Source organism: Pogona vitticeps, chromosome 8, assembly GCF_051106095.1.
Source record: "Pogona vitticeps strain Pit_001003342236 chromosome 8, PviZW2.1, whole genome shotgun sequence".
In the NCBI taxonomy this organism is placed as follows: Eukaryota; Metazoa; Chordata; class Lepidosauria; order Squamata; family Agamidae; genus Pogona; species Pogona vitticeps.
In genome coordinates, this window is record NC_135790.1 from 23684683 (window position 1) to 23703398 (window position 18716).

Below are 18716 nucleotides of genomic sequence, written 5' to 3' on the forward strand. Positions count from 1 at the left end.
GTGGTGCTGGTGGCAAAGGGGAGGGTAGTAGTCGTGGTGGTGGAGAGGAGGAGCAATAGATGCCAATGCTTACTTGCTTCCCAGCTCTCCGTTAAACAAGGAACTAGCTGCAATAATGAATGAAGTAGAGAAAGAGAAGCAACAGCGGCTGGTGATAATGGTTGTGTCAGGATCTGGCCTGTACCACCCTGGCAGCTGCAGGATCGGGGCCAACCTGACCCAGGAATGGCCTGGTGTTTGCAGGATCAAGCCCTGGCCTGTGTAGCAACTGTTGGGCCACTCATGAGGCTCACCTGGAAAGCTGGAGGGAAGGGCTATTTAAGGAGTGGTTCTCTCTCCCTGCTACTCTTGAGCTCCAGAGTCCTTGTGTTCCAGTATTCCTGCATCTGTTCCTGCCTTGGACTTTGCTGGCCTCCTGCATCTCAGCATCTTGTTCTGGTTCCGTCCTCCCAGCCTTGGTGCTCCTGCCTCTGCTTGGTCACGGCCAGCTGTGCAGTGAGTACCTTTTGACTTGATACTCTGCATGGTGGATTGGGTCCCAGTATCTTTGCCCCTGGTGAGATGCTGCCTGGGATATCTTGGACTGTGACAAGTTGATAGGATGGTAGACCCACCTGGGAAGGGCCATTCTGAAGGCCACTTGCCCAAAGGCCCTCAAAAGCATGATGTTCCTGCTGCTCTCCAGCACCAAAGTATACTGCCTCCCTGACACTAAACAATCCATGGTGGCCTTCTAAAGCCATTTCCTGGACTTCTAGATTTGAGGAGAATACTGTTTGTAAAAATGTAGCTATTTATGGAACATATCCATGGATATTAACCATGATGTGTGCATTGAACATCTGACATTTTCTACCTCTAAATACCAGTTGCAAAAGAGGGGGATATGATTAACTTTATGACCAGTTGGTGGACTTCCTAGAAGCATCTAGTTGTCCACCAATTGTAACTAGGTGCTGAATGAGGTGCAACTGTGGTCTGGGGTCTTATTATGTATGTTCTTGGTGTCAAGTACTGAGATTACAATATGATCTGGAGATTAGGAAGAATGGGACATGATGTTTACCTCTGATCGGGATTGTGTGTTAACAATTGCCTTATGGTTACGCCATAGAAATATGTACCAGCACCACCACTACTGGTACAGCAATAGGCAAGTTGTTCTGGCCATGTTGACCTGCCTTGATTTTTGCTCTGTATCCTGTGGTCAAAAATCTCACTGAAAGAAATCAAGTCATGCTGCATTGCCCGGTACAACCCCCTATTGTACATCCACACCCATATAGCATGAGGAAACAATTGAGGCTCTTAGGTCCATACTTGTTTCTATCAGCAATTGTGGCTGTAGAGCATCAGTTAGAGTAAAATTAGACTTGTGGATGCGACAGTAGCCAAGCACTGGGCTCGGTGTAGAGTGAAGAAAAACTGACAATAACTCTGAATGTTATCTCTACATTTAATGAAGCCCTGAGGAAGCAGATCAGGTCCAAAACAGATGGTGATAGATACTATTTTTGACAGGTGACTTGTTAACCAAATGCAGGGCTGAGAGATAGGTGGCAGTCACCTTTTTGAGATCTTAAATTTGCGCCATTGTATCACGAAGGGATATGGCATGACCGAGCAGGAGCTGGTATTTGAGAAGACAGAACTGTAAGATGGAAAGAGGCCTCAAGGGTCAACCGCTCCAACGCCCTGCCAGCACATGGCTCTACAACTAGAGCATTCTTGATAGATGGCTGTCCAACGTCTTCTTTGAAGACCTCCAATGAAGAAGGGCCAAGCACTTTTCGAAGTAGTCCTTTCCACTGTCAAGCTGCTGTTGCTGTCAAAATGGCTTTTCCTTATAATTAAACTCTGTTTAATTTGATCTTACCCTCAGAATACAAGTTTGCTCTATCTTCTCTGTGACAGCCCTTCAGATATTAGGAAAACAGCTAGATTTACTAAAGCTAAATGGTGCTGGCATTGCTTGTCTGATTGTAATTTGGTGTATTCATTCAAGTAATAATGCCATTGAAATATTAATTAGGAAACTGTTTGCATTCGTTTAATTGCATGTAACCCTGGGCTGCTAGATGTTTGCTACTACGTAGTGCGGTCATGACCTGCCTGAATGCAAGCATCTTGGGTCCCAGCAGGTTTTTCATGGACAAATTAAACACACATCGAACTCCTTGTCTCACCAAAACAGATGGAATAAAGGTCTGTGCTCTTAATCAGTTCTAGTGAATTCAACAGAAACTACTTCCAAACAGACTTGCATGAGGCCAATCTGCAAATGCGCTGAACTGTAGGTAGGTCAGATTTATTCACCACTCTCTCTCTCACTTTGGCCGTGGCTTGCAGTAGCTTGTAACATAATTACTCTTGACAGCGGATGTCAACTAACAGGTCTCCTCTTTTCTGTTTGCACCGTACAATTGTAAAATGCTAGGATTCTACAGTTGTTCAACACTGGAAGAGGGAGGTGATGGTTTCTTTTTTTCAGTTGGAGGCCCCGAAGTGGAGGTTGGATAGCTACCTGCCAAGGATGCAGTTGCTGTGAGATTTCTAGAACTGAACAAGAGGTTGGAGCATGCAGCCTTGGAAGAGTCTTCTCTATACTATGTCTCTCTATCCCTCTCCCTCTCAATGCAGAATTTGCAACCTGCTGGTATCTGAGTTTACAACCATGTTGTGTGCAGAGAGACGTAAGCCCAATTCAGGCATTACATACCCTGATTCTATCCAGCATAGACCTTCCTTCTCCATCTTAACTTTCTCCATGTGTAGATCCAAGCTCCCTTGGGTCCTTTTAAGGAGAAAGGTGGGATAAAATATTTTAAATAAATTCGTTTGTAGAGGGGAGGTTTCTACCTGGGCGTAGACTCTCAGCAGGAAAATTGGAGTGGGGAGAACCTACAAACAGGAGCAGCTTCTCTGCAGACACACCAGCCTCCAAATGCTGAGTTACATGTAATTCTTTCTGGCAATAAGGATGGTAAAGCAGCACTGCTTTACCCATGTAACAACTGGGGTAACATTCCTCTTTTCAAACATGTTTTCTAAATCTTTGCATCTCCACCTATCTACATTTTATGTCCCTTCATCCAGCGATGCCCTAAAGCCTAACCACCAGTTCTGTCCACCCATGTTCCATTGCAAGATGTCTCTTTGCCCTTCTTTCCTTTAGAATGATCGCCAAATGTCCTTAAAATCCATCTGTAATTGGATTATTTTCAGTACAATCAGATTCATGCAGCTCTCAGTACAGGAACAGCAACATTTTAGGAACAAGGAAAGGATGAAGGATATGGGGTGAGGGAGGAAGAGGGGTTACTCTGCCTGCCTTTCCCCAAAGATTTTCTTCTTTTATTCTACATTAAAGTCTAGCAGTTAAATGAAACATTAGCCCTGAGTTGAGTAGACCCATTGAAATGAAAGGCACTTGTGAGTAACAGATAACACAATTTCTAAGCTGAACAGGGCTGTTGGTGATAAGCCTGTTTGGAGGGCATGGATTCATAGAATTACTATAAGTCATAAGGGAAATTGTAGCACTAACACAAGTTCCATTGTTTTTTAATGGGCCTGCTCTCATTGGTACAAAAATTAGATTTAACCACGGAGGTTAACCTTCAGTTTGGGACATGAGCCTTTGCACTGTGCTACTAAGGTGTCCAGATATTATGGTTGTTCTGTTTAAGTTGAACTTCTTTAGTATATTGCAGTAATGAGAGGTTCATTTCTGCCATAAGTCATTAGGCGAATGCCACAAATCTTATTGACTTCTTAGTGGGTTGAAGTGGAACTGGGAAGATCAAGATTCACATCCTCACTTGAATATGAAATTTCCTGGATGAAATAATCTAAAGACCGTGGCAGAAAGGACCCAGGTTAATCTATACTCCCAAGTGAGCCTACCTTGCAAGGTTCCACGGGGGATACAGAATGCCGCCATATACTGTAGGCTTATGCTAAGCTTCCTACTTGGAAGGGCACAACAGCAGACCCCCTCCCCAAAGAAAAAATATCCTTCAACCTGGATCATCCTTGTGACAAACCCAGACCTACTGGGATATGTCACACAGTTACACTAAGCTGCCACCAACCATTCCCTTTAAGAAGTCACACAGACCAGGGATGGATTTTTAAACAATAAAAAGAATAAGGTTTATTTTAAATACACACAGGCAAAATAAAACAATCAGGTGAATAAAATAAAGTAACGTGGCTTATTCTCACTCATACAAGCATACAGTTTGGTTCACCCAGAACCCTTAACTTGAAGCACAGACCCTGAACCTATCAGTTCTGGCTAACCAACAGACACCTGAACCTATCAGGTTGGTACTCTGACACACAGAAGTACCCTGTCTGACACACAGACTCCCACAACAGCTTCTTCTTCCCAGCTGCTGCTTCGTCACATCCCAGTGTCTCTCAGCATCTCCCACACAGGCATCACATATATTTACAGTACAGCCCCTCCTCCTGATGTCCCGCCTTCCACTCCCCATAGGATGGAACTTTCCCTCCAAACCCATGACAGACAGGTAACATCAGTGCTGTATGTAACACCTCCCCTCTTTATAAGTTGTTTTGTAGGGGGAAAGCTAACGTGCTTTTCACCAAAAAACAACCTGAATAAAATACACAAAACAGTTATACATACCATATTATACTTACTTATACTTACATTCTAAGTTAAACCATAGCAAATAGGCATTTAAACATTTACCATTAACATTACATCAATTTACCTTTATTCATACAAACCAAATTCAAAACCAGGTACATTTTACTTTTGTCATCATTATATACACATAGTCCATGTTCTTTCGCCGTCTTCATTCTTCAGGTCTTCTTGATAAGGCGTCAGCAACACAGTTCACTGACCCTCTGACCACCTTCACTTCAAAGTCATAGTCCTGTAGGTTTAAAGCCCACCTCATAAGTTTGCTATTGTGGGTTTTCATTGTCTTTAACCATTGCAATGGTGAATGGTCAGTACACAGAATAAAATGTCTTCCCCAGATGTAAGGCTTGGCCTTCTGGATCGCGTAGACTATGGCCAAACACTCCTTCTCCACGGTTGCCAAATGTCTCTCACCTTTTTGAAGTTTCCTACTCAGGTAGGACACTGGATGTTGGTCACCATTCTCATCCTCCTGGCACAGAACTGCTCCTACCCCGCTGTTAGACGCATCGGTGTAGATGATGAACTCCCGGTCGAAGTCTGGAGCACGCAGGACAGGATAGTTGATTAACGCCTCCTTCAACCTCTGGAACGCCGCCTCACAGTCGCTGGTCCACGGGATGCGATCATCAGCCGTCTTCCTCGTCAGATCGGTCAGCGGAGCCGCAATCTCGCTAAACCTCGGGATGAACTTTCTGTAGTAGCCCACCAACCCAAGAAATGATTTGACCTTTTTCTTGGTGTTGGGTCTGGGCCAATCACGAACAGCTTCTATTTTGGCCTCCAGGGGTTTTATCACTCCTCCCCCTACCATGTGACCCAAGTATTTTATTTCTGGGCTACCCAGCTGACACTTGCTGGCCTTTACTGTTAGCCCTGCTGCACTTAACCTCTGCAGCACTAACTCCAGGTGTAACAGGTGATCTTCCCAGGTATTACTGAAGATCCCTATGCCGTCAATGTAGGCCACTGTAAAGTCACTGAGCCCTGCCAAGGTCTGGTCCATCAGCCTTTGGAATGTGGCTGGTGCATTTCTGAGAGCAAAGCTCAGGACTCGAAACTCATAGAGACCAAAAGGGCTGCAAAAGGCAGTCTTTTCTTGATCCCTGGGATCAATTCTTAATTGCCAATATCCCTTTACCAGGTCCAATGATGAGATGAACCGACAACCCCCTATGGTTTCAATCAGGTTGTCTAGCCTGGGCATTGGGTAGGCATCAGGAGTGGTTACACGGTTTAATTTCCTGTAATCGACACAAAACCTAATGCTCCCATCAGGCTTGTCCACAAGGACTATCGGAGAGGACCAAGGACTAGAAGAGGGGACGATTATGTTCTCCCTCAGCATCTCGTCCAGCTCCTTCCGCACCTTGTCCCTATAGGGTCCCGTTACTCGGTATGGGGATACTGCCTGCGGGGGTGCATCCCCTGTGTGGATCCGATGCATCACTCCCTTCACTATCCCCGGCTTGTTGGAAAACACCTGTTGATATTTACTAAGCAGCATTTTTAGTTCTTGCTGCTGGTCTTGGGTGAGTGCAGGACTGATCTTTACCTCCTCTGGGTTGTATTTTACTTCCCCTCTACCCTCCCAGAAGGGTAATTCAGCTTCCTCACTCTCAGCTGCTTTTATCGCGAATAAAACCCTCTGTTCCCCTCTGTAGTAGGGTTTTAGGGCATTCACATGAACCACCCTCCTTGCCTGGTTCTCCTCCTGCTCTATTAGGTAGTTCAGGTCTGACATCTTGGAAATGACCCTATATGGTCCTGCCCATTTGAGCTGCAGTTTATTCTCTCTGCAGGGCCTAAGCCAAAGCACTTCCTCCCCTGGGTCAAAGTGCCTCTCTCTAGCTTTGTGGTCATACCATGTTTTCTGTCTGACCTTCTGAGCTTGCAGGTTTTCTGCTGCCAGCTCTAGATTTCTCCTTAGGTCATTCATCAAGGTGTCTATGTATGTCACAACGTCTAGTGGGTCATCCTGGGTGATCTGCTCCCAATCTTGCTTGATCAAATCAAGGGGCCCTTTCACCCCTAAGTGTGCAGCAGACATGTCAGAGTGACCCCTTTGTAAGATCATGGGGCGATACTTTTCAGGTACCACCAGCTGACTTCTGATCCCATCTCCCCCTTTTGAGATATTCCTCAGGGTCTCTCTATATAAAATCCCCTTTTTCTCCAGAAATCTCACTGGGGTTTCAGGTGTTAGCTGGGCGTCAGTCACCTGTTCAAAACACTTTTGGAGAGTGGCGTCTGCCTTTTGCTCCTGTCCAAATCTGCTGTCTGTGGTTAAGGTTTCCACCACAGCTTCTGAACTCCCCTCTGCTTCCGTCTCTGGCTCATCATTACCCCCCTGAACTGTCCCTGTGGTGGCTTGTGAGCGTGTAATCACTAGCACCCTTTTCACATGTTCAGCCAGGTCATTTCCCACGAGCACGGCTGCTGGCAGAGTCGATGAAATCGCTAGCCGCCAATCTCCCCTCCAGCCTTGAAAGTTGACAGGTACCTCTGCTACTGGCAGAGAGATTACCTGCCCCTCAATCCCTGCCACCTTCATGCTCTCATTTGGGATTATAAACTCCCTAGGAATAATATCTGGATGGCACAGGGTTACCTGGGAACAAGTGTCCCGTAGCCCCCTATACTGACGGTCAAGTATTCCTACGTCCACCCCTGCTGTCTCAAACAACTGGGAATCTGTTTTCACCAGCAAGCAGCGCTTTACCTCCACAAGAGGACCATTTTCCTCAGCCTGATCAGCAGAGGTAGCTGTTCCAGACTGAGTAGCCATGGCAACAGGCTCCCTCAGTGACACTGAGCCTTGCTCTTTCTGGACACAGAACACAGCTTTTGGCTTGGTCCCACTAGACTCCTGAGGCACCATTCCTTTTAGCTGCTTTAATTTCTCACACTCTGAGATTAGGTGACCCTTTCCCTGACAAAAATAACATTTTCTGGTGTATTTTGATTCTCTCTCATCTTGTTTTGGTTTTCCCTCCAAAATCTGAGGTCTTAGTTTCATGTCTGAGGGCTTCCCTTCACCATGGGCCCCTCCCCCTTGCTGGCTTTTCCCTGGTCCCTGAGAGTACTTGCTGTAGGTTTCTTTGGGTTTACCTACAGATTTCCCCTCACCCAAGGGCTTCCTTATTTGGGAAATAAAATCTGCGATCTCTGCGGCTGCTGCCACAGATTTCGGTTTCCTTTCCCTCACCTGGAATTTCAATTCCCCATGCAGGACTGAATAGAACTGTTCCAGCGCTATCAAATCTTTAAGCTGCTCATAGGTCTCTGTCCCTTCCTGCGATAGCCATTTCTCAAGCAGCCTCACCAATTGGGCCCCCACTTGGGTAAAAGTCTGTTCTGGTTTCTTGGTGAGGGACCTGAATCTTTGTCTCAGCTGCTCCGCATTTATCCCATGTCTGGCAAACACCAGTTTTTTAAACTCTGCAAAATCTTTCATCAGTTCCTCAGGCATCTCGGCATAGACCTCAGCCAGGCTACCACTGATTAGAGATCGCATGATGGTCATCTTCTCAGTTTCCCTCACTGAGAAGTCCACAAACGCTCTTTCCACTAAGGAAAAGAACACCTCGGGACAATCTCCCTTGTGGTACACAGGGAATTTCTTCAGGTCAGCCTTAGACAATTGGCCTCCCTCAGAATCCCTATTGTTATTATTGTTCTGATTCATCAGTTCCAATTTTTTTAATTCAAACGCCATTTTCTCTCTCTGCAATTCCAATTCAATTCTCTGTCTCTCTAATCTTTCTTCTCTTTCCAATCTCTCTATCTCAAATTGCCTCTGTTTCTCTCTTTCCCTTTCTTCTCTTTCCCTTTCCTCCATTTCAAATTGCCTCATCCTCAGTTCATGCTGTTGGGCTATGAGCAATTTTCTAAGTTCTGGGTTCTGCTCTCCCATGCTGTCACCTTGCACTGAGCCAAATTCATCCTCAGAACCTTGGTCAATCTGGGGGTCTTTCACTTCACTCATTTCGGCCATCTGGCTTCGAGTCAAGGGCATAATCCCCCCTCAGAACAGGCTGCTTTAAAAAGTCAAGCCTCAGAATAAAACGACCACTTTTTTCCTCTTGCCTCAGAACCAGCTTTCCCTAGGCTGCTGTTCTTCAGCACTTAACTTGCAACAGTATCGAGTCAGAGCCTACCCCCCTCTGCTGGGCCTCTCAGCTGGCAAGCTAGATCACTGTTACTATGCAGTTTTGCCTCAGCTTTTTCCCGCCAAAACTAGGCTGCCTCAGAGCACCTTAATCTAAGTCTCCCCAGTTGGCACGTTCTTCTACTAGCGCACCTCCCCGTGAGGTACACCTAGAAGATTACCTACGCGCCTCAGACTGTCCCTGACTAGACCCCCCTTGCTCTGGGCACACTTGCCAAGGCTTTGCTGGACCACTGGACAACTGGACCAGTCGTATCCCACACGCTGGACACCAATCAATGTGACAAACCCAGACCTACTGGGATATGTCACACAGTTACACTAAGCTGCCACCAACCATTCCCTTTAAGAAGTCACACAGACCAGGGATGGATTTTTAAACAATAAAAAGAATAAGGTTTATTTTAAATACACACAGGCAAAATAAAACAATCAGGTGAATAAAATAAAGTAACGTGGCTTATTCTCACTCATACAAGCATACAGTTTGGTTCACCCAGAACCCTTAACTTGAAGCACAGACCCTGAACCTATCAGTTCTGGCTAACCAACAGACACCTGAACCTATCAGGTTGGTACTCTGACACACAGAAGTACCCTGTCTGACACACAGACTCCCACAACAGCTTCTTCTTCCCAGCTGCTGCTTCGTCACATCCCAGTGTCTCTCAGCATCTCCCACACAGGCATCACATATATTTACAGTACAGCCCCTCCTCCTGATGTCCCGCCTTCCACTCCCCATAGGATGGAACTTTCCCTCCAAACCCATGACAGACAGGTAACATCAGTGCTGTATGTAACAATCCTCTTTATTGTTATCAACCTTAATTCATACCTGGGCAGTGACTCAACACATATTTTCCCAGCTAATCACTGGATACGTCAGCATTTTACAATTGCCTTCACTTACACTGCTTTTTTATTGTTCAGGTTGCAAAATCTTATACATTATCTTAATCATCCCTATGACAGTTTCCTATGGTAGGTGAGTCTTATGGAAAAGGAAGCAAAAGATAAGGAGTTTGTTTTGCTTTGGTGTGTTGTATTCTGATTTTCAAAAAGGGCTTGATAACCTGCAAGCCGTCAACATCCTTTCCTACTTGCTGTTGACTTGTAACCTGAAAAATCTCTCTCTTTCTCGGTGGCCCCATCACACACCTCCTAAGAGGAAACCTACGTTGGCTTAAGCTTGTGTAGCACAAGGAAGCACAGTTTCTTAGAATTATTTTATTATTATTATATAGAATTATATTAGAATTATATTATTATTATTATTATTATAGAATGAAAAGGACTGAAATCATGGCTGTTTGGGGGGGGGAAATAAAACAAGTTGACTGATACACAAAGTTAAATAATTAGTGAAATCACTACTCAGGGCAGTTTACATAACAAAAACATAATATTTGTGGCAAGCCTCCTCAACACACAATGTCATTTCATTTCACCCAGGGTGGTCCTCTAAAGGTTTGATGTCTCATCAGCTGCAGCCAGCTTACCAACAGAGAGGGCTACTGGAGGGTTACCATTCAACTACATCTGGATTGGGCTGCCCTTACCTGTGCATCTCTCAGGTCAGTAATTCTAGGAATGGGCTAAAGGATTGCATTTCCATACCAGCTTCCTTGGAATCTGAGTGCAGATCAGCCACACCAAGATCATTTACTTACTTCCTAGTAACACAGGAGTGCCACTGATGATTTCTCCGTATACGTGGCGACTTCCAACAGTTTTGGATTGCTTAGTTAAAAATTGTTATTATTATATTTTGTATCCTGTTTAGCTAGTGGCAAGGCCACTACTCTGGGCAGTGGACAAAGCAGTAATAACATTCAAATGAAACAGTGTACAAAAAACATAATCTCTAAAAATAAATTAGTAAAAGGTTCCCGTTGACATTTTGTCAAGTCGTGTCCGACTCTAGGCGGTGGTATTCATCTCCGTTTCCAACCCATAGGGCTATCGTTTGTCTGAAGACAATCTTCCGCGGTAGTACCTATTTATCTATTCACATTTTTGCATTTTGCATGCTTTCGAACCACTAGCTTGGTGGGAGCTGGGACAAGCGACGGGGTCTTACTCCATTCCATGGATTCAATCTTACAACTGCAGGTCTTCTGACCTTGCAGTACAGAGGCTTCAGCGGTTTAACCCACAGCGCCACCATGTGCCTTAAAAAAAATAAAATAACTAATACCAAAAAAGGAGAATAGGAATAAGAAAAAAATTAGGATACAAAATACAATAATAATGGGCAGCAGATAGAGACAATTTTGCAGGCTCAATAATGCAATTACTTAAAACAAGATTAATCTGGGGTGAGGCCATGGAAAGCTTATGAAAAAAGCAACGTTTTAAGTTGTGTCCTTAAAAGCAAGGAAGGATGGGATTAATCACATCTCTAGTTGGAGGGAGTTCCAAAGCAATGTGGCCACCATGGAGAAGGCCAGGTTTTGGGTGGCATAGTTCCAGGCCTCCCTCAGGATCCCCACTCATAGTATCCCAGTATAAGTGACCTAAAGTTCCTTAGCATAAAGCATTCATTAATTGTTATAGTCTTCATTAAAGTATTTAAGTGTAGGTGGTGTGGGTGAATAATCTACTGAAGGTATGCCCGTGAAACAGACAAACTAATACGTCAAATTCCCTTGAGTTTTTCCCCCTAAGGGCAGCCCATGTTATCCCTTGCCCCTAATACAATTATCCCATAAGAGCTGATTTGCACTGCAATATGCTTTTGCATTAAACTGTCAGCTAGTGCTGTTAATGCTATTTATATAGCATACAGATTTTAACTCTTTCCAGCCTCCTTCCAAAGAATTGTTTCAAGACCCAAAGATGGCTGTTGTATTGTGGAAGATCTACGTAGCTTGCAAGCACCGAACTCAGAGAGACAGTAGGTGGCGCCAGCAGAAATCACAAATAACCAATAACATATATTAAAAGTAATAAAAATTATACAAGGAAATTAATTAACCATGGATTTCTTCCTATTTTGGATCCTAAGACACCGTCTTGCAGTCCCATTACTCAAAGAATACAAAATAATATTCAAAAAGTGTGCTGCTATCCTTCAACGCACCAACAAGGATACTTGTGGAGGCCAAGATCTATGGGGTGCATGGGGGGATGACTGCAAACATCAGCAGTTGGAGATGATGTATGCCTGAAACCCTGGAGCATAGACAGAACTTAGCTAGACAGGCCAGTGTTTTGATTCAGTCACTATAGGACAACTTTCTATTTGGTCAACACTCCACAAGAACAATAATGTTGTAGGTGATGGTCAGATTAAAAAAAAAGATTGGGTGGAGAGGTAACAAGAGCCACTATTCTGCTTGTTTTAGGGCCTCCACCATGTAGGGAAGCGCTCAAAGTGTGGGACTGAAGCTTCAGAGGTACCCAATGAGCCACGAAACAATCTAAGTGGCTTGGGCCAGTGGTGGTCTTGCTTCCTTTCTCAACCTGGCCTACTTCACAAGGTTGTTTGTGAGGATAATGAAGGAATGACAGCAAAAAGCACACAGAGGAAACTTAACAGCTCCTGGAAACCAGGGAAAAGTCTTCTTTCTGCAGACTGCAAAATCCTAAGTCACCTTCACAAGACTTCAGTCCAAAATAGATTTTCTGCATTCTTAAATCTACTGAGTAATGCTCTGTTGTGCATCTGTCCTAAAAGAATAAGTGACACCGTCCTATAGCAAAATCTCGGGTCCTCTCAGTCTTGTTCTCTGCGGACATTATCCCTTTATTATTTAAGCCTTCACAGCATGAGATATGGGATGACAGAGTTGGGGAACTCTGATAGTGCCTTCCCTAAATTAGAGGAATGGTTAAAGGTCACTCTTATTCTTGAATTGACCTCACAGCTGGAACAACATGTGCATTCCAGAGGAGATCTCATTGACATGAATAAACTCAGGCTATGAACTCCAAGGTTCAAAATGTTTCTTTAATTCTACCTAAAACATTAGCATTTTCTCCCAAAAATTGTGTATCTTCCAGTCTTCTTTTGGCATAAACTTTTAAAGTTTTCCCCTGAAATAATAACTCATAATCTCAGGGACTCACATTGACAACATTTGGTTCTGATGTCCAGCCCAGCCATGTACTTATGGCTCTGAATGTTACATTCTGCCGTCATTTGTTAATATCGCTAGATCTGTACTCTTCTGTGTCGCCTGGATCCTCCGCATGTCTGCCAAACAGGACCATGGACAGCTCACCGTAGTTTTTCCCAGGCCTGACAGCAAGAATCATTTCTCTAACAGTCACATCGTTTCTCAGTGACTCTTGAAATATAAAAAGTCATGCTCAGGATTCATAAAATGCAATATATTTATTAAGACTGATTGATATTTATGACACTGTACAGAAGCTGCAGAAGATGTTACTTGGGATTAAAATCCACTTTCCTCATCCATTTCCGTAGTTTTACTCAATTTAAATTGAACCTCAGGTGTCAGGTGATCAACATCCGGCCAGAATGATCTTGTGGTGTTTTCTACTTCTCTCATTCCCCCAACTTTATCCCCACACTCTGGAAGGTTCAGCTTGATATAGAGCCCTGTAGGACCAGAAAGCTCACCTGTTTGTGATGTTTCAAATGGCTTATGCTACCATGCAAAGCCCTTAATGGTTTAGGATCTTGCTCCCTGTCTAAGTGCTTCTCCCTCAAACATCTCCCCATTCCATCCATACCTCACATACTGGGATGCTGTGGGTGATGACCCCGAGGGAGGCCTGAAAATCTGACACTAGAACCCAGGTCTTCTCAGTGGTTGCCGGATCACTTTGGAACTCGCTCCCACCTGAGGTACGATTAAACCCATCCCTCATTGGTTTTAGGAGACTAAAACCTGACTCTCTTCACAAACTTTTAATGGCCTTACCCCAGAGTAATCTGACTGGATGATTGGGCTTCTTTCTCTCTCTTTCCCTCTGTGCTTGTGAACTTGTCATATTTTTTGCCACCTAATATTATTGTATTCAGTGTTTACAACTAGTTAGTGTTCTTTCTTAGTTATTTTATTTTTAGACATCATGCTTCTTGCTTGCTGTTTATATATGCTTTTTTTGGGTGGGGCGGCTATGTATTTTGCATGATTGTGATTGGTTTGTTGCCCAGAGTAGTTGTGCAGGATACTAAATAAATAAATATTCCTAGGTGTCTGATAAAGGCACTGTCGGCTCCTGTCTTTGGACATTGCGCAGGGATCACACGTGCTGTGGTACTGAGTATTCCCTGGTTTACTTGGGAGAATTGCTCTGGGGTGAACAATTCTAGGTACTGCACTGCAAATCCCAGGATGTGATAGGATCCAGCAGCTATAACGGTGTGCTCTGGATGCATGAAGATAATGCAGTCCTGGCTTCAGAACCCCCGACTCACCCAATGGCCCTTAGTTTGTTTGTTTGTTCCTTGACTTGCATTAAGCCTGAAGCTGTCTGTGGGACAAGGAATCTAGGCATGTTTTTAATGAACGGAGAGACCACAGCCTTCCGGCGGTTTGGAGCCCTGGAATCTGAAACCCCAGGAGAAGCTTGTTGCTTATAGAACAAACAAACAAACCTGGCAGAGAGAACTGACATTGGCACAGATAGGCTTGTAACCACTGGCTTCTGCTTCTTTCATCTACGTGATAATAAGGGGGACCAGTGTAGAAAAATGATGCAAGGACTGAGGTATGTTCAGCCTTTTGCTCCAAGCCTTCAGGCCATGGGGCACATGCAGACAATGGCCAGTGGCTATGTGGTCTGCCACAAATGGCAAGCACTGCCACCACCTCTTCTTTCATTTCCCCCCAAGGGACTACCACCTTTTGGGGGTACAAGAAGATCACTCTTTCCACTGCCCTCTTCCCTTGCAATACCAAGCTGTCAGGAACCCAGCTGTGTGGGAGAAATGGATGCAATCAATATCACCCACGTTCATCTTACTTCCCAGTACAATGAGGCTCTGATCGTTTGCCAGTAAATTGTTTGATGGGTTGCTGAGGACCTGATTGTGCGGGGGAAGGATGAAGAGAAATTTGCTCCAAGAACACCATCTTTCCAGAAGGATCACTGAGCAGTGGTGAGGTGAAAGCATCTCTCTGTGTGTGTGTGTGTCTGTCTGTCTGTCTGTCTGTCTGTCTCTGTCTCTCTCTTTCTCTCTCTCTTTTCCCACAGGTCCAGACTGTGGAGTGCTTGAGTAGACTTACATAAAATACCAGAAATGTTGTATTAGTCACTCACATCACACTTTTGGTGTGTTTCTTCATATATGATAAACAATGAAGTACCAGAATTCTAGACTGGACCACTTCAGAGTATAGGTATGAGAGTCACATTCCAGATATAGTACTGTACATGCTTTTTAAAAAATCACTACAAGTAGTATGCTTTCATGTCGGGAAGAAAAGTGTAGCATAGCCAGTTGCCTAGGGTTATTTGGTAGGTTGGCTGGCTGGCTGGTTCATTCATAGTTAGAGGTGTAGTAGCACGATTGGTTTTATTTATAAAGGTGCATTAAAAGTATTTTATTTGCTCTATATATACTCATATAGAGTGGGTAATAAAGAGCTGGCTTCCAGCGCAGTCATTTGCAAGATAAAATTCATCACGCCAGTCCAGTATCATGTTGGCCCCATCTGATCTGTTGATCATAATGAAAGAATTTCAGGTCATCTCCTCTTCAGGGACCCCATCAACCACTGAAGTATCAATGTTTGGTGCTGTGCAACGCCTTGTTATAAAAGCGAACCTATCAATATTTCATAGTCATTAACGTAGAGCCCTCTCTTGCTTCTGAACAGAGACACAGTGGAGCAGAAATGAAGAGTAGTAAAAAGCTGGTGCTTCTTTCAGCAGATCCAAATAACAGTGGGGGTTGGTTATGCCAATATCAGTGGAATGGTAAATCCATTCAGGGTTTTAGTCTGGATTGTTGGAGATGCTGAAACTGTTTCAGGGAAAGGATTCAGCACTTTGGAGAGCAGATTCACAACCCCACTGACAACAGGGCCACTAGACCCTACCTCCTAAAAACCAAGTATGATGCTATGTTATGCTACTTTTGTGGAATATACTCTTGGAAAAGTTACTTACAGGGAGTATAACCTTAGAATCTTTGGAGATATGTGCTTAGAAGAGAGAGAGAAAAGAAGAGAGAAGTAATGATGCATATCACCAACAAGGTCATGACAATGCATTGGAAAGTTACTTTTTTTTTCTTGGATTATGAATCCCAGTAGCCTTCTGATTTGTAATCCAAAAATAAAACTGTCCAAGAACACAGGCACACATGTGATGATCTGATGGAACTTCATGACCATTCATTAAGAGGCATCTCAAGGTGGACACCCATCGCCATGTTGGAATGAGCTCCTAAATTGCACTCTAATTCTTGGATTCTATCACCCATTCTTTAGGCAGCAGCAATGGGTTCTTGTCCCCCTGCCCAAAGAAGTTCAAATCTTCCTTCCCATAAGGGGATAGAGGCAACCCAAGAAAAGAGAGTGCCGTGGAGGAGGCACCAGGACACTGCTCTGCATAACCAACGTTGCGACCACCCATTTGCCCTCTCTGTCATTTTTCAAATTCCCCATAGCTTGTTATCTCTGCCAGGAAGCCAAGTATCTCTACAATGAAAGGATCAAAATCCAGCTCCACCATTAACGGTGCGATGGTTTCCAGAGATCTGATGCCCCATCTCTCTTCACTGCACAGAATGAGAAGGCCAAGTAGCATGAAGTTCTTACTGCCATCTTACAAAAGAGCAAGCCTGTACTTGGCTTCTTTCCGACTTATTCCTTTCCCCTAGGACCGCATGGCCTAGAAAATAAATGCCACAGAAATACAGGGAGCAGTTCAAACGGTCTTTCCTTGTGCACCTTGCCCTCCCTTCTGGCTCTCCTCATATGCCCTTCACTTTCCCTTACAAGCGAAACTTCCAAAGCATTTGAGATTCTATTTTAAAGTATGTTTCTGCTTTGTTCCGAGACATGGTGATGGGAGAAGGAAAAGCATCATCCACGTTGCTCAATGAAGTAATCTTTAAAGCAGCCCAGCACTCTTCCGAGTGCAGATTTTTGCAATCACAGGTTCCTGGTCTCTCTCTAAAATGAAAAGATCATATTCTGATATATATGTTCTGACGTTGGAAAAATTGAGGACATTGGGGTAGGGGAAAGGCAGCAGATACTCAATCTTCTTGCAGCAAGAGATGTTGCTCAAGCTGAAGCCCGACCCTATCTCACCTCCTGCCTGGCCAGCCTGACGGGGATTCTGGGAAATCTGGTGCAAAAACATGGAGAGATGTTTTCACCTCACCACCTCTCAGTGATCCTTCTGGGAAAAATGGTATCCTTGGAGAAAAAATTTTCTGCATCCTTCCGCTGCACAATCAGGTCCCCAGCAACCCGTCAAACAATTTACTGGCAAATGATCAGAATCTCATTGTACTTGGAAGTAAGATGAACAGGAGGAGTGATATTGATTGCATCCATTTCTCCCACACAGCTGGGTTCCTGACAGCTTGGTACTGCTAGGGAAAAGGGTAGTCTTTCTAGTGGCCTTCCCACTCTGTCTATGGACCTGCCAAACAGCTGATCAGTGGGCCCATAGGCAGAATGCTCCCCCCACACCCCCATACCCACAGCCTGCCCCTCTTCCCCTCCCTACCCTGGCTGCCACTGCCCACATTGCCGCCACCCATGCTGCCCTGGCCTATGGTCTCTGTTGCCATCTTAGCATTTTTGCATCCCCTTTTGCATACCTAAGTGACTATTTCTTTTCTCTGTCTTTTGCTATGCACATGCCTGAAGAATGCTGTTTTTTGTTGTTGCTTTTAGCATCTCTTGCTAACCTCAGCTCATTCTCAGCTTTTGCCTTCCTAACACCATCCCTGCAATTCTTTGCTACCTTTCCGTACTCTTCCTTTGTTGCCTGGCTTTCCTGTGTTTTTTCCCCCAGGTCCTCTCTGAGCTTTTCATAAAGCCACATTGTCTCTTTTTGCTGTCTTCCTTTTTTTTCCCCCTTCTAGGAGCTGTTTGTAATTGTGCCTTTTCAGAAACTCTCACCCATCTTGGACTCCTTTTCCTGTTAGGATCTCCTGCCATGGGACCTTACTTAACATTGTCCTGTGTTTATTTTTAGGTTTTCCTAAAATCTAGTGTTCATGTGCAGCTCCACTCTGCTTTTGCTTCTTTTGAAATCAAGAACTCCAGTATAGAAAAGAGAATGAGAAAGAAAAAGAAAAAAGTGTAGCAATTTTGCATCCCTTAAAAGAGGACTTTTGTTTGACTTACAAAGATAAGGATGGACATTACTCAGGAGGAACAGAAATAACAGTGGTGGTTCTTTTTTTTAAAAAGAAGAAGCTGGGCCATGTCATCAAGGTAGATCATGGGATTGGGGAGGTCACCTCGCAAGTGGAAAAGTTGACGTCCAACACAAATTCATAATGTAAATGTTGATGCTGGATCTGGTGATGTCTGGTGCTTGGGTTGATTAAATGAACAAAGATGATGATATTATTTTTGTGAGTCATGTACCAGAACTAGTCATGGCTGTCTGCTCTTCCAAGGGAACTATGAAGCCCAGAAAGATCCGAATTCAAAGGATGGCGAAAAAAAGAGAAAATGCTTCTGTGCCATTCTGTGAACACATGTCTGACAACTAAGAACACAGAGTCTCTCTTGTACTGAGTCACTGGGCTGTACAGCTGAGTATCATTTGCAGCAAGAGTGGATAATGTCCGGGGTGATGTGGGCACATTGCAGAACCTAGGTAAAGTTCCTTTTCTGGACAGAAATTTACAGAATTCTAGGAACTGTACTGCAAAAAAGGAACTTTTACATTTCCTGTTTTCTGAACCTG

At 44.2% G+C, this 18716-nt stretch overlaps 2 long non-coding RNA genes across 2 annotated transcripts; both read left to right on the forward strand.

The window, feature by feature from the left end:
• Positions 1–392: 392 nt before the first annotated feature.
• LOC110079499 (uncharacterized) lies at positions 393–9981 on the forward strand. Its single transcript, XR_013538330.1, has 3 exons — positions 393–495; positions 2224–2297; positions 9786–9981. It is a non-coding gene; the product is annotated as an uncharacterized LOC110079499 (long non-coding RNA).
• Positions 9982–10179: 198 nt separating this feature from the next.
• On the forward strand, positions 10180–18368 carry LOC144584217 (uncharacterized). The gene is made up of 2 exons (XR_013538331.1): positions 10180–10429; positions 17994–18368. It is a non-coding gene; the product is annotated as an uncharacterized LOC144584217 (long non-coding RNA).
• Positions 18369–18716: the final 348 nt, after the last annotated feature.